This window comes from Pleurodeles waltl, chromosome 4_1 (assembly GCF_031143425.1).
Source record: "Pleurodeles waltl isolate 20211129_DDA chromosome 4_1, aPleWal1.hap1.20221129, whole genome shotgun sequence".
Taxonomy (NCBI): Eukaryota; Metazoa; Chordata; class Amphibia; order Caudata; family Salamandridae; genus Pleurodeles; species Pleurodeles waltl.
In genome coordinates, this window is record NC_090442.1 from 1,009,551,728 (window position 1) to 1,009,567,956 (window position 16,229).

At 46.0% G+C, this 16,229-nt stretch overlaps 1 protein-coding gene across 5 annotated transcripts in view; it reads right to left on the minus strand.

The window, feature by feature from the left end:
- Positions 1-11,719, minus strand: part of KMT2E (lysine methyltransferase 2E (inactive)) — a 1,466,695-nt gene extending 1,454,976 nt beyond the window's left edge. For all 5 annotated transcript variants that reach the window (XR_011202375.1, XM_069229869.1, XM_069229870.1 and 2 more), the window contains exon 1: positions 11,589-11,719. The gene's annotated coding sequence lies outside the window, so the exon portion shown is untranslated. The remainder of the gene's footprint in view (positions 1-11,588) is intronic.
- Between the last annotated feature and the right edge of the window lie 4,510 nt (positions 11,720-16,229).

The window sequence follows — 16,229 nt, forward strand, 5'->3', positions numbered from 1 at the left end:
ATTGTGTTGTAAATGTGATCTCATCGTGTTCCATGTGAGAACCGCACTGGCAGCATGCAGTTATCTTATGTCCAACCAATCTCCATTTGACTCCCTTAGTTGTCTCCCGAAAGCAATCGCAGCCCCGAACTCTTCTAATTTCGCAGTCAACACAATTGTTGATGAACAAAGAAGCAGATTCTTACACACTGGAACCAGAGTACTCAACACCCCAAGAGTTACCTGACTACATGAACTTTAACTTCTGGACGAGTTAATTGGCACAAGAAAAGTATCTTTTTTCAGTGGGTTGGAAGCTCAATTCCTTAAACGTTTTTAGTTCCGACATTAGCCAAGAACTTTTCGTTTTATTAAAATGATGTGCTTTTATCCGCTTTCAATCAGCATTCTTCAGCCTTCGGTCTGTTATTGGGTAATTTGCCTTTTTCCTCCGACGGCTACAGGATGCAGCAGCGGAACAGCATTGACTAAATTCACTGAGTGTCACATTCTTCCCTCTCGCAAGACACATAAAGAAGTTAATTCAGTTTGAAAGCTACTATCGCAAGGTGTGCTATCCGAAACCAAAAACATATGTCATACTTCTGCAACCGCCTTAACTGAAACCCGGTTAAATTGATACCCTTGCACCAATTTAAAAAATACAAAAGAACTCCTAGGACACATTGTGGCCATATCCTATGGTAGAGAGCTGAGTAGCTTGATGGCAAGGGGATGCATAAAGCCAGTAATTAAGCTACCGAACTTTGTGAAATATGGATGAGGTACATAATGCAATTACAGAGTCAGGTACATGATGCACGTTTCACATGTCAACAACAAAGCCATTCATCCACAGCCATAAATCATGGACATTTTTTTTAAACTAGCACAGACACGAATCTAGCACCAGTGGTAATTTAGTTGTTCTGCGAATTCTCTGCCAAGTTAACCTCCAACTCGAGAATCCGGTTAAAAGAACCTCGGAGCTAAAGCTACCACATAGAATATATTATTAAAGCAGTTAGCGTGGGTAGATCTCCCATGCCAACAACGTATCAGCGAACGGGTCAAGGGTCATAATCGCATTCGTGGTGGACACTGTGTTCCGAACGTTTTCCAAGCGGGGTCAGAATAGCGGATGTATGAAAAATTCACGGCACACAAGTGAGCGAGCGGGTGTACAAAAGGGGTGGAAGTGCAATGCGGCCAACTAAAAACTGAAATATGGAGCGTAGGTTATATAGGAAACATTTGAAAATTGCAGACCGAGATAACTAACTTGCGATCATTGCCCGCAGTAATATCATAGGGCACTGTAGAGTTTTGTTCCTAGGACGAGCTGGTTGTCAGGGCTTTTGAGAAGCGGATTAAAGTAACAGGTTGTGATGAAACATCACATGACGCCTGGACGCCTTCGTTGCTTGTAGCTAGAAACGCGCTACGATACGTAGTACGGATCCCCTGAAGCTCCCCAGTGTTAAGTGGAACGCAGGGAAGGAAATTGGCCTTTACATAAACACACAGCATTGCAGGCCGGGCTGCAGCGTGAACGCGCACGCCTATCCCCTGTTGTATGTTGGTGCGTGCTACGTGCACCGCGGGCGGGGGGTCGGGTGGGATAAACAGAGCCCCACGGCAGCCATCTTTGGACTCCTCGCACAGGAAAAAGGGGAAGCTGGCCGCGGCTGACCGGCAGCAGGGGCATGCTGCGCTAGTCCCTCCGTGGCAGAGTGCTTCCGCCCAAACAAGCAGCGGAAACTATCGAACAAACGGCCTGATTTGCAGATAGCAGGGGCAGCGATTTCTTCTACAAGGTCTTGTGGGTACGGATGGTAGTTAAAACGTACACAGATCTCCAATGGGTCTCCCAGTGAATGTGGAGGGGGTGGGTACCTCGGCAAGGGGGATTTAAAGGAAGGCAAACAGACGTCAACTATGGAGGACCTCAACTACTGTAAGGCGATGGGGGTAAACGGGTGTGCGATTTACCAGTGAGATGTGTCAGGTACCAGCGAAAGGGGATACGTTTAGAGTGTGTATGTGTCTTATCGATGGGAAGGCCCCAAAGGGGCGGCGGATGGCAGTGGAAGGCAGGTAATGAATTCAGGACTGGCTTTTGGGGTATCAGTGGGAGACATCGGCAGGGGAGCGCCAGGTTCCTCTGTAAAGTGATGGGAAGTATGATGCATTACGGGGTCATGCAGGGCATAACTTGTGTGATGCGGTAGTTGAAGACGTGCAGTGCTTAATTTGTAGAGCAGTAAATGCCGCTCAGAAGTCCGCAGCCGGCGCAACTAATATCCAAAGTGCGGAATACGACGGTCGAGTAGTGTTGATTCCACCTACTTCCTCTTCCTAGCAATACCCTAAACTACCTGCTGCTTTAGCTTACTTCTGAAGGTTCTTTCTTTTATCCCTGCTTCTTTTGTCACTGTTTTTCCGTCTTTCTCTTGCCCTTGTTTTGTGTTTTTTTTCTCTCTCTCTCTCCGTAAGCGTCTCATCAGGAAAAGTAGGTGCCATATGGGCCCTCATCTACACCTCAAACCTAAGGTTTGCTATTAGAGTTGTGCAGTAGAATGAGGGCTCACAGGACATGTACAAGAACATCATGTGCAGAAGGGAATGTGACGTGTCATCAGAGGGGGACGGAGTAGAAAGCTGTCACGTGGAGTGAGTGCCCCAAAGAGGCAGCCACTGTAAGGTGATGGGATGTGTAGGAGTATATTTTTGTAGTTTTATATAGTGCAAACTTGGCCCAAGGGTATTACAACAAACGCTTTCAAATCAGATTGCGTTCTACACTTTTTTTTTTATTGTAGGGACAGGAAGATTAAGTGATTTGCCCTGAATTGCATGATGTTGAGCTAGGTGAACTATCAGACAGGTTAGAGAGGTGCTGGGCAGAGGGAAAGCCCTAGGATGTGTGTCAGATACCAAAGGAAGATAGTGGGGGAAGTATCTCAGGGAAACGGGATAGGGAAGCATCAGATAGATGGAGGGATGTAATCGGTGAAATATGGAGGTTTTAAGAGTATGTGCGATATCAGTGGGAGGAGAGACTAGTGCTGTGCCATGTAGATATAAGAGACGTGGTATACACTAGTGGGGGACAATGGAGTATGGCGGGTCAGCTAGAGGTGGGCTAGAGAGGTGTCGGGTAACAAAGGCCCTAAAGCAGCTACTGGTAGTAGTCGAAGGCGGCAGAGCATGGAGATGTGTGGGGCGTCTTTGGAAGGCCGAATAAGAAGGTGTCAGAGAGGGGTGCCTAGCAGCGGTCATTCGCTATCAGTGGCAAGTCATTAGTGTTGAGGTATCACTGGTAGATGGAGTAGAACACGTGTAAAGAGGGCTACCGGATTAGCATTGGATATGAGTGGAAGGCAGTAGGGGAATTGATGGGTGTGTACATTCACAGGGAGACAGAATATGGTTGTGTAAGAGCGAGTGCTAAGAGGGCATCAAATAGCTACAGAAAACCGGGTGCAGAAGTGCAAAGGAGAGTGTTAGATGGAGACTGGATAAATAGATGTCAGTAGAGGAAGGATCATACAGTGCATGTCACGTACCAGTGGAAGCCATGATGTAAAGAGTGGTTGTGAGGTCTCTTCGGAGAGGATCGGGTAGGGAGAGGGCCCTAAAAGATGGGCATTAGAAGGACAATGGCATAGGGGACATGCAAGTGTAGAACCTGGATTATTATTTGGGATGGGGGCCCGCACTCTTCAAAGAATAATCGCAACCCATTTTGGGTTGAACCATCCAGTTAACCTGTGCTCAACCCCATGGTAGGTATAGCACGAATAAGACAGGCTTAGCTTAGGGCAATGTGTGAAGTGTTTAAGCAGTAACAAAACGGTAATAAAGTCAAAACGCAAGCAAAAAAAAAAAACACACACAAACCAAATTACAAAAAAAGAGTAACATTTAATAAACAAAATGACATCAACATGACAAATCAAACAAACGGAACTGGAGATATGAGTTTTAGTTCTGAGTAGAAATAGCACTAAAAATCACGAAATGCCAACAACAGCCAGTGGTTGAGGCAGACCGGGACTTAGGCGCAATTTGAGGCTTAATGCAATGGATCGCAGGTCTGGTACACAAACCAGTTCATTCGGGTCAAATATTGTACCTTCGTAGTCATTTTAGTCCGGCTCCACTACATGATAATACTTCTAAAGCCCCAAAGGACATCAGGGGAGACAGAGACTCACAGGATGTCAAGACAGAGGCCAACTGCTTGGTCCAGTCCAGGTCCAGTTGCCGCTGGGCAGCTTGGTACTTCCAGGAAAAGGCCTTTTGCAGCCTGTCTTCCTGTACCCACACACATCAGCCAACTGACCCTTGGAGTCCATTTCTTTGTGATAGGTACAAATAGAAGCAGGTCCTCCTTCTACCCTCAGGCTTCTCCCATTAAAGTGTTCTGAGGTGGGTGCCTGGAGGTGCCACATTTATCCCTGGCATGAGCCAGTGGATGAGTGTGACTCCTGGCCCCTCCCTAACCAATGGGTTAAAAGTTCCCCAACCTACCCATTTTATCAGTATTTCCTGTTTGTCTTCTTGCAAACAGGCCCAAAATGTAATGTGTCATGGCAAATCCAAGGCTGTTAAAGTCTTAGGCTAAAGTAAACTTGGGCTCTTCGGGTTGGGTATGTGTGTGGGGAGTGTACTATGGTAATCCTAGTGCCCTTCAACATCTAACACTAAAATCCAGTATGGAGCAGGTACTGTACTCACAAGAAATCCAGAGGAAAAAAGTCTGGCTTGGTATAAGCAAAGTCTACAGCAACTAGACAAGGCTACAAAATAATTGTCTTGGCATTCTGTTTTCTCCCTTTCAAATGCACCCCAGGTGTACAATGTGAATCCAGCAGCCCTGTTAAGCAAGATTAGGCACCCTAGCAGGATCTAACACTAGTGTCGAAAAGGATGTCAAAGGCACCCACCCAGCATATTCTGTGTATTTCAAATGCATCATCTCTGCCCATTCAGGTCATCCTATTGTTTGCTTCTGAGAGGTATTTCACACCTTTTGTCCACACCTATCTGGCTAATAACTGGCTGGAAGAAGCTGGAGAGCCAGTGCAAATTAGCCCCCAGGAACTTCTGGCAGGGGGAAAAGTTACTTTCTAAACATTTGTTTTCCTTAATATTTATTAAACAACTCACCACCGCTGAATTGGGTTTTTAATAACTATTAAAAAGTGTTCTTTTCCTAGCTGGTCTCATTTCTGAGATACAGTACCAGTAGTTAATATCTATTCTCAGTGTTTCTCTATAGGCAGCAAGACTTACGAAAGTGAAAATAGCTTTTGGGTGCTAGTCATAGTAAAGATGTGTTAACATTACATTTTCTACATGGCCTACTTTTAAATACCATGCACCTTGCCTTGTTGGCTACAAGGCCTTCATAGGGGTGACTCTTTAACATTTAGATGGGAGGTATTGTCCCATTAAAATGGTTTATTTTAACTGGTCAAATTGCATTTTTAACACTACTACAGTCAGGCTAAAGTAGTATGCCTGGATCCATGATTGCAGTGCCACTAGCTGATGGCACAATAGGTGCAGCAGTCCATTAATGGCATTTAACTTCCAGGCCCCCTGTACAATTTGTATCACATACTAGGCAAGTTAAACATGCCAATTAGGAGTATTCTTCTAGGCAAGGTAAATATGCCAATTAGCAGTATTCCAGTTCAATCATGTTTAAAATGGAGTAAAGGTGCTTTTACCACTGGTTAGCAGGAGTAAAGTGCACAGAATTCTAAAGCCATTGAAACTATAGGGTCCAATAAAAGATGAAAAATCTGAGGAGACCTAATAGAAAAGAAACTTTCCTACACAAGGTATAAACTGTAGGAAGGAGATGATGTCAGGTAGATTTTTGTTCCAGAAGGGTAGACACTGGTGGAATATGATGGTGGTATAGAGGTTGTGTGGTGTCAAAGGGATACAGGATAGAATTGTCTGTCAGAGGGCTCAGAGGTGAGTCAAGTAACGGAAAACAGTGGAGCCAGAGTATTGTTTTGAGGCATAAAAGCAAGGAGGGAAGTGGTGTCGGTTAGGGGAAGGTTCCTAGAGGGAAGTCAGATAGTACATGTGAAAAGTGATAGTGAATAGAATGTGTAGGTGGGTATGTTTCTATTGTTATAGGAAGAGATCCAGAGGAGCGTGCTTCAATTATCAAAAAACGAAAGTGGGGCTCAAAATGGAGTACGAGGTATTGCAAGGATACAGGGTAGAGAGATGTCCTCTAGATGCAGGTACTTGAGGAACATGAGTTACAAGTGTAGGGTGGTAAGGTATAGCTGAGTGGAGGGGTGTCAGTGGGTGGAGGTATGGGGAGGTGTCGAGGCACAGGTGGGCAGCCATGAAGGAAAAGTAATCAGCTACAAAAAAAGGTAAGTGATGGATATGTGTGAGGAAAAAGGTGACATCAGGCATCACTGGATGGTAATATGGTTAAGGGGTATTTGAGATGTAATTGTAAGATAGAAAAGGAAGGTGTCAAGGTGGAAGGAAGCCATAAAAGGTTGTTAGTTATGGGTATAGAAATGTCACTGGAGTTGGGATAAAAAAGGTGTCAAGCGGAGGGACTGATTTAGAAGGCCCTGGCAGGTACCATTGGAAGACTGTGTGATGCATGTGTTTGGGATATCCGAGGCAGGCAGGGTAGAATAGTATCAGACAGAGAGGCAAGTATCAGATAGCAGTGGAAGACATTGGACATCAAGAGGTGTGTGAGATCACTGGCATGCAGGATAGCAAATTATCAGGTAGGGGAGTATTCCAAACGGGCATGCAGAAACCATTCGAAGTTGGTATGGTATAGATCAGCATATAAGGTATCTGAGAGAGGTAGTATAGAAAGGTGTCAGAGGAAGAACTCAAGGTGGGTATATAGATAAAAGGGAAGTCGGTGGTGCAGATGACTGGGGTATCAGTAGCACGTTTTGAGAAAAACTGGGGTATGTGAGTATAAATTAATGAGTAGGTTATGTTGCAGGATCAACTAAAACCATTACAAAATAAAGCAGGACTCGAAAATATGAATAATAAAAACTATAGATGTCTAAACATAGTTGTGAATTAGGAATGATTCAAATAAGAGTGAAAAACTCTCTTGTAGGTGGTGACAGTATCTGATAAAAGGTGGACTGTGCGAGGATCGTCATAGGTCATTAATACCTTAGTTGTAAGATCAATAAACCTGATAACAGTTGAGCGTGCGTTAGTTATCAATGGGTGTCAGTAGAAGGAGGACTCCAGAAGCATTTGTCATGCATCAAAGGTGAGATGGCATAGGGGAGCTTGTGAGGGATCAAATAGACACCTGATATAAGTATGGTGTACAGGGCCATAGAGTTTAAATACGACACCGTGGTAAGTAAGGGAGATATATTTCAAAATAGCAGGAAACAACATACTCTTGTGTGTAGACTGAATTAGAATACATCAGTGGTAGGCAACAAGTTGCACGGAACTATTAAGCAGAAGCTGAGGGGGTGTGCCACAAGGAGGAAATACCGGAGTTGGTGGTGTCAATCAGGGATGCTGGAATTTTGAAGCAATGAATGGCCACGTCAAGTAGCAGGGAAAGCCATAAGAAGCAAGTGAAGCCAAATTACTCTGCATAAAAATCCAACGATTTTGAGATTTCAGTACACGCAGATGCAAATGGAATACCAACATTATAGAAAATATGTTTCCTAAGAAAGAATATTATATGCATTTGGTGGATTCCATTCATAATTTATTGTATAGGCAATTAACAATTTTCTCTTGCATGAAGCACAGGAATAGCATTTTATTGTTACTGTCCTTTCTTTCTCCCAGGTTTAGTTTGTGTAAACACATATACAATTTTACATTAGGCAGAAAAAAAATACTTCATATCACATCTTACTGTAAAAATAGTTATTTCCTGCTTTGCATCCCATATATACCTTCTAAAACTTCTTCAGTTTTTGGTTTACACTGTGTTCAAATCAGGGAGCACCTCTACGCCTCTTTTCATTAAGACTGCCCTCGCTTGTACATCATATACATATCATGTCAAAGTCTTGCTAGGAAGCACTTAAAGATTAATGAGTCAGATCTGAAAACAAAGTCAACATTTGGAATTCTTCTGAGTGCCATTTTGAAATAACTACTGGTCTGAGAACAAGAAGTCACAAGTAAACATACATTTGAACGAGTAATCAAACAAAACATTTTCATGATGGGTGGGGCGATTTGGGGAGTCATCCTTTCTGACTAATCTGATTTACATTGGAGTTTGGGTTTTACTCCCTGCAGCGTTCAAGTGTCCATATGGTAAACCATTAATCAGTAATGTTGATACCAATCAGGAAAAATACCACTCTGTTAAATGCCGAAATAGAGCAACAAACAACTGAACGATAACCAGTTAAGTTATGAAGTTTGTGATGCAGAGGTGCACCTTGAGCACACAATATGTATGGTTGCAGTATACTACTGCTAGTTATACTGCAAATGTTTGTTTCTGGTGCAATGCATGCTTATGAAAAAGGAGACTGGTTATGTGGTATGCCAGAATAATGTTATTACTTTAGTGGGTGTGAGGTGCAAGGAAGTGGCATGGCGTCTGTTGTTCTGCTAGAAGGCCACAAGGTACTGGGTGTGTAAGAAAAACAACCCTTACTCTCAGAATGGAAAACCGCTCCAACAACTGCAAAGTGCTCTTCAACACTGTCAGAGAATTCTCCAACACACCCCCCCCCCCCTCCAGATGCCACTAACTCCATCATCCCTTCACAAGGTCTCTGCAGTATCCTCTTGGAATTCTTTCACAACAAAATCCTCAATATCTACAGCAACCTCGAGCCCCAACGCAAGACACAAGAACTCATCAACCAGCTGCCCACCACCAAAATTAATCACCAGATCACAACCTGGAATCCCCTCACCTCAAAAGACACCCCTAAAATCATGAGATCAATCCACTCCAGGGCCTCCATCGACCCTTGCCCCCACTAGATCACATCATGGACAAAGTGGAAACAGCAACACTTACTACTTGACCTTCCACATCCTTCGTAACTGTCTCCTACAGCAACCTCATCACAAGAATTCACAGATCCGGAGTACATGGACCTGCCCTGAGATGGCTGGTCTCTTTTTTCCGATAGGACCTGCCAAGTCAGGCTCCCGTCCTACACTTCCGAACCCAAGAACCTCATTGATGAGCCCTACCCTCTTCAACGTCTACATGCCGCCACTCGCCCATGTCATAAGATCCCACAGTATCAACATTGTCTCCTACCAGATGACACCTGGCTCATCCTCTCCCTCACAGACCACACAACCACCACACCACCAGGACCATCTTCACCACTTGCATATCAAACGTAGGAAACTGGATGAAACAGAATTGCCTAAAACTCAACACTGATAAAAATTATAGTCCTGATCTTCAAGAACAAAGCTCTCCATGGGGTGACACCTGGTGGCCAACAATCCAGTGACCCATGCCAACTGACCACACCAAAAATCTTGGCATCATCTTGGATGACAGACTCATGATGGCCAACCGAGTAAACGCTATTGCCGCCTCCTGCTTCATCTCTGCAAAATATTCCAATGGCTCCCCACTCACACCAGTTGCCTGATCACCTAAACCCTCATCAACAGCAGATTAGAGTATGGCAACACTCCCTACACCAGCGTTACAAATCAACTCGTACAAAGATTCCATGCCACGTAGAATGCTGCCACCAGACTCATCAACATCTCCTCCTACAGTGCACATATCACGCCCCACCTCAGACAGCAACACTGGCTACCAAAAACAATGACAATTCAAACTGCTCATCCACATATACAAAGTCCTCCACAACGTCAACCTACCTACTTCAACTTCCACCAACTGGACTCAGGAACACTACACCTTGCACAAATACCCTGCATCTGCAGGAGCAAATTAGGAAGACGTGCCTCCTACTACATCGCTGCCAAATCCTGCAACGACCTACCTCACCACATTAGGAACTTCCCATCCCGACTCAATTTCTGCAAGACTCTGAAGACCTGGTTATTCAACTAGATGATCCGCCTACTCATCTATTTCAGCGCCTGTATAGCCCTTGGTTGCTAAGCGCGCTATACAAATCCTCATAACATAGGGTACAAGAGGGTAGGTATCAGCGGACAGTTTATGGTGTGCTACATGGTAAGAAGTAAAGGTGTGGCTACCAAAAACAATGACAATTCAAACTGCTCATCCACATATACAAAGTCCTCCACAACGTCAACCTACGTACTTCCACCAACTGGACTCAGGAACACTACACCTTGCACAAATACCCTGCATCTGCAGGAGCAAATTAGGAAGACGTGCCTCCTACTACATCGCTGCCAAATCCTGCAACGACCTACCTCACCACATTAGGAACTTCCCATCCCGACTCAATTTCTGCAAGACTCTGAAGACCTGGTTATTCAACTAGATGATCCGCCTACTCATCTATTTCAGCGCCTGTATAGCCCTTGGTTGCTAAACGCGCTATACAAATCCTCATAACATAGGGTACAAGAGGGTAGGTATCAGCGGACAGTTTATGGTGTGCTACATGGTAAGAAGTAAAGGTGTGTAAGGAGAACGAGGTGGTGCAGGGTGTGTGAGCTGTCAAGAGAAGGAGTGGCATCCCCTGTTGCTTGCGAGGACGATGCGGCATCGATGGAGTTTTTTTTAAATTACAAGACGTGGTGGGGATTATAGGGATTACGCTAAATGCTACGAGGCGGCAATTGTTCGGGGTTGTAATGGGAGGCAGATGGGAAAATAGTGAAGAGGTGACAGAAGTGGTGTGGGAATGGGTGTTAAATCACAATAAAGTGGCAAAGGGGGTGTTTGTGGGGTACCAGGGCGAGACAGCGAGCGCAGTTTTAGCATTGCTGGGGGGCTGCGCCGAGGGAAGATGGTGCGGTGTGATGTGCCAGGATGAGGTGATAGTATAACGAATGGGTGAGCTGCCAGGAGGAGGACTGAATATTGCTGTACTGTCAGAAAGCGGGGGGCTTGTGCTTCAGTGTGCCAGGAGTTTGGGGGGGCGGGTGCGTGAGGTACCTGAAGAGGTCGGGAGAGCAGGTAGATGGAGATACAGGGTTCTACGAGAAAGCAGTCTACAGCGTACTTTTAAGGCGTCAGGAGAAGGTGTTGTGAGGTAACGGGATAAGGTGGACGGGTTGCTGTAGGGTGTCGGTGTAAAGTAGGCGGTGTTGCGGAATGCTTTTGCTGTGCCAGGAGGCGGGGTGCGCAGTCGTACTACGAGAAGGCAGTGGGCTCGAGCGGTTTGTGTATACACACGGCGGTCACACCCCCTTCCTTGGCTGCAGCCCTCAGAGGCGCTCTACTCTGTCACCACATACCTGGCTGGGGTGACAGATGACGCTCCATCCCTCGGGGCTGAAGGGACATCAGCAAGCAGTTCACAGGGCATTCTGAGTGGGTGTTGTGCTTCCCCATTCCCCCAAGACAAGCACACAATACTACCTCTCGACAGACAGCGGCGCGGGCTAACGGACGAGGGAGGGAGGGAGGCGGGATGTAAAGGTATTGGTGGGCAGGGGCCACATACCTGTGGGGTCCAAAGCTTAATCGCGGGACTACGAGACCAGACACCAAAACAATGCAGCTGTTCCACTGCAGAGACTAAGTGCAGGTCAAAGGTGGGCGCTGCTGACAGGCAGAACCCCCTCGGTCCGGCGCTGCAGGCAGTTCACTGTTCCCTCCCGGGTCCGTCCGGGGTGATGCTGTGCCTGTGCGCGACGCTTCCTCCGTGTGTACAAACGCGCCTCCCGGGCAGCCGCACTCCGATGTCACTGCCTTTCTGGCAAAATGGCGCCCAGCGACAGGGTCTCCCCGCCCACCGTGCAGGGGCGGGGGAGCGGGGTTCTCCAGCTCTGCAGCTGCCATGTTACGTGTGGCGCCGACGGCTTCGCGCGTGGGCAGTCCTCAAGACTGTTTATGTCGGTGTTCACGTGCCTGCCATCAGGGGCCCCGGTGTGGATAAGAGCTTCCTTTGCTGGGGGCGTCAATGTTCTGCCCGTGTTCTGGTCTCCAGGCTGGGGTGACGATGTTCCTGGTCTTCGGTAAGAAGGCCTACGGCGTTGGTAGGTAACTGGGCTGGGGGTCGAGTGTGCCCGAAGTGAAAAGGTGGCTTGCTTGGGTATTAAGTTACGTGCCTGGAGTGTTTTTTTTACTACGTTGGATTGTTTGAAGTATATACTGTGGGAAAAGATGCATGATTTGGTGTAGAGGGTCCTTTGGCAATGCAGGATTTGAGTTGGAGTTAGATCTCTATCGTCGCAGTGAGCTTGATTTGGTTAGAAGGTGTTTGGGTTGAGGTTATGGGTTAGATTTACAGAATAAGTGGGTTGTGGCTGAAGGAGGCTGGTCAGGGATTACAAGGTGTCCGGGGTAAAATTGAAGGGCGCTTGTGTTGCGGATGCAGAGTGGAGTTTTAGTGTGCCTGTATTTTACGTAGTGCCCGCTGCTAAGCGTGCCGCCGTTGGCTGCAGCACTTCTATTGTTTATTTTCTCTCTGCGTTGAGCTCAGGCCGTAGTGCACTGACAGCTGTGTTTGACACTTGGGCTGGGCTTTGGGAGCGGGGTGATGCCGCCTATGCCCTTGTTATGATAATACGCTGCTCAGTCAGCTGCCTATGGAGAGGCGGCCTGGCTTTCCTGTAACGCCCACCAAAGCTCAATGCGCAGGCTCAACGCCCCATATATAAAGCAAGCTCACAGTTCCTGAGCTATTTCGATGGCGTGTGGCGCGGATGGTGGACTTTGGGAACCTTTTGCATGATTTCATTGCTCCGCGCTTTTAGGGGTTCCACATGTGACGAGGATCCAGCCGAGGACATTAATTTTTGACGCAGCTTGGCGCGTGAGTCGCTGTCGAACTTGGCGGCGGGCGATGTTTGGGTGTTTGTAATGGATTATGGCGGTGTGTTTAGTCGCCGACGGTTTTCCTTTCGTGAACGTTCCAGGCGACGGGTGGGGGCTTCTGTCAGCCTATCGCCGGTCGTTCTACTCAAGGGCGCTCTCTCTGATTGGTTGACCATGACGATAAGCTGCAGTGCACGGGTTGTCGTTGTTTGAGGCTGTTGCCGCATTGGGAGCGGCGCGAGACATATTACCAACAAATGTCAGAGGCAACGCCGTTAGCCCGACGCTGGCCCTACTTGCTGTATTGCGCGGATCTCGTGTTACTTGCTACTAACGGAGTTCTGAAAAGAATGCCCGTTAGTAAATGCGTCAGAGCAAAATGGCGCCTGCTTCCTTTCTGAGCCTGCCAGCGGTCTGGGTCACGTGTCTGCTCGCTTGATGGGGCGCGGCCCACTAACTTGACCCCTGCGTTGCTCATTATTTTATTTGTTTGCCATTTTATAGACTACGAGCTCCATATAAGGGCATTAGAGCGGTTCTCCGAACTATAAGGTTCAGAGAGACTAAGCAGTTTCCGTAAATCTCAATATAAATGGATCTTTGAGCAGAGGGTGGGACTGGTTCCTTGCTTCTTTAGTCGGTAGCGCTGGCCCTTGGAGCACCTCTCTGCTTTCTATTCGAACCTACCTACTCGGCGTCGGCTCAACATCCCGTGATTCTGGACAGATCACTTTAATGTCCATGGTTCTAACAAAAAATAATTGTGTCCTTGTGTAACGTAACCGGTGCTCCCGTAAAGCCCTCCAATATCTTCGGGTCGAGTTCGCACAATATATAAAATTGATTGTTACAAATGTTTTATCAAATCGGTGCCGCCGATCTCCCAAAATTGGTGGTAATAAATGGTGTACCGGGTTTTCTATGTCGAATTAGTTATGTTATCGGTAATGTGCGTGTATTTACAAGTCTTAGTGAAACTTGTTTTATAGTGTTAGTACTGTACTAAGTTCATATCTGGTGTTATGAGTTTGCTACAGTGTGCGCATGGAATAGCGTTTTTCTTGTTTTTGCAGTTATGAAGTGTGGCTAGATGAAAAGAGTAACAGCGCTGCAAGGAGAGAATGTCGCAATGGTACGTGATACTTTAAAGATTTGGCGCTTAATGGGATACTCTTGACAGAAGTTTTGAGTGAACCAATCAATTGTTGGCATCTTTTGACCACCCGCATAATCTCCCCCTGTTTTCATCTGCTGTGTATGGACGAGGAGTGATTGAGGAGCTACATACGTCTTCACCTGTCAGCTAGTCACTTGTCTGGCCCCACTGCCTTGTATTATGCACGTTCCAACTGCTTCGTATTATGCCTTTCACTTCCCCCTTTAAAATACTCCTCTGCCTGCCACCTATTATACCATCCTCGGCGTTTCACTTGGAATATTTGTTGTGGGGAAAGAAACTAGTGTTTGCCCACCCAATGACTCCTTAATTTTATGGTAAAAGTAGTCTACTGGATACCCACACTTTTTTTCTTCCTCTATTAACCCCACACAAATAGTGTTATGTAACGGAGAAAACGCAAGTCTTTGTTAGTCTCCCTTCTTATTGTCTTAACAGTCATCACTTGCATCTTTTGCATCTCACCGATGGCCACTCTGACAAAGAACTGGTCCCCCCCCCCCCCCTCTGTGCCTTGATACTCTTCTTCTTTGTTCCCTCACCTCATTATCTGAATACCTGCTTTCAAGGAACCCCTGCCCACCTGGTGACACTCTTCTGCCCTATCTAACTCTGGGGGCCCTTTTTAGATATCTGCTCTCTAATCCCTTTGTGCTCCCTAGTATCTTATTTGATAGTAGGGCTCAACCCAAGAGAGTGTATCTGGGGTTATGACCTGGTTTTATGAATAGACTACCCTTGTCCAGCCACCTTTTTCTTATGACACAAAATAATACTAAAATGCAGCTTTTCCTACGAAGCTGTTGTCTGACCTACCCACTCTTCTTCTTCCCCCCCCCCCCCCTTCTACACAAGATCTCTGAACAAGGCCAGTGCCCTCAAATGGTTCTCATTCAGTCTTAAAAGACATTTCTTTAGAAGTGGCAGACCGTTTTGGAAAGTCACTCGAAATTTTGCTGCTTACCCACTTGAAATGAAAGTCACTTTCCAGAGCAAGCAGCACGTCTGAACACTAACATAACAGACCCAAGAACTCTGAAACTAATCTCCTATCCTAGAAGCGAGGCAACAAGTTTGCCTTATTCCTCTGAAAAGTAGACCTGAACTTTATCCTAAATATTTTTGCGTTCAGGGCAGAATACTTTCATCCTCTCACAGACCTTTTCATACCAGGCTGATCTCCCTTTGTAAGGAGTTGTCACCTCTCTGAAGATAATCCCTTTCTTTGTTACTTTATAAAAAACACACTGAGGGTTCCATTCACCTTTTTTATTGCGACAGATGATCTTCAAGACTTTCCTTATTAGTTGGCCCTGCCCACACACTCTCAAGAGCTACCTTGTTGGGCAGATGACGCCTGATACTTGGGTATTGGGGTGCCCAGAGACAGCTATCCTGTTAAGCATGTCAGGGGGTGCTCACAGTACTAATGAAAAACACTAATGGTGCTCGAGGATATCGTCCACATCTTTGATGAGGACCTCCTTATTTTACCTGTGGAGTTTGATGTCATAGCCTTGGAGTGTCCCTGCCATTCAAAAATAGGATATCATTAGAGACCCTCGTAAAATTAGTATACATTATTGTATAGCACAGAGCTGCCAACTATTAAACGCTGGTTAATCCGTTTCTAATCCCACACTGTTGATGAGTACTTCAGTTTAGCCATGGGTGTCATTCTTTTTAATTGGTATCATTATCCTCACGTTTTGTTTCAATATGCTGCAGACAGTGGAAACTCTTTCAAATCCACCCCAATATTGATTCTTCTCTGCATTGTATACACACCTGGATAGAAGAAAACGCGGAACATGCCATGCTTTAAAGCCTGAATTCTCTGCAATCCATAATTTGACCTAGTCTGCGTTAATCTTAGACGTATGACTTTGCTCCCACAGTGGTTCTTACTGCCAGGTATTCCATAATTTCATTGATAAAAGCCTTTGATCTCTGCTCACCTCCAATATCTCTCTGACCCAGCATCAGAGCAGGTAGAGATGTTAAGCAGCCTGTCACTGAAATGGGTCTTGGAGTGCAGATTGGCCGTTGCTAATGCTGCTGCCACACCATCTGTGCTAGGTCTTGTTTTTGGTATTATCAGCCAGACAAAATATAAACATGTAGGTCCAGATTTATCATACTTTCATG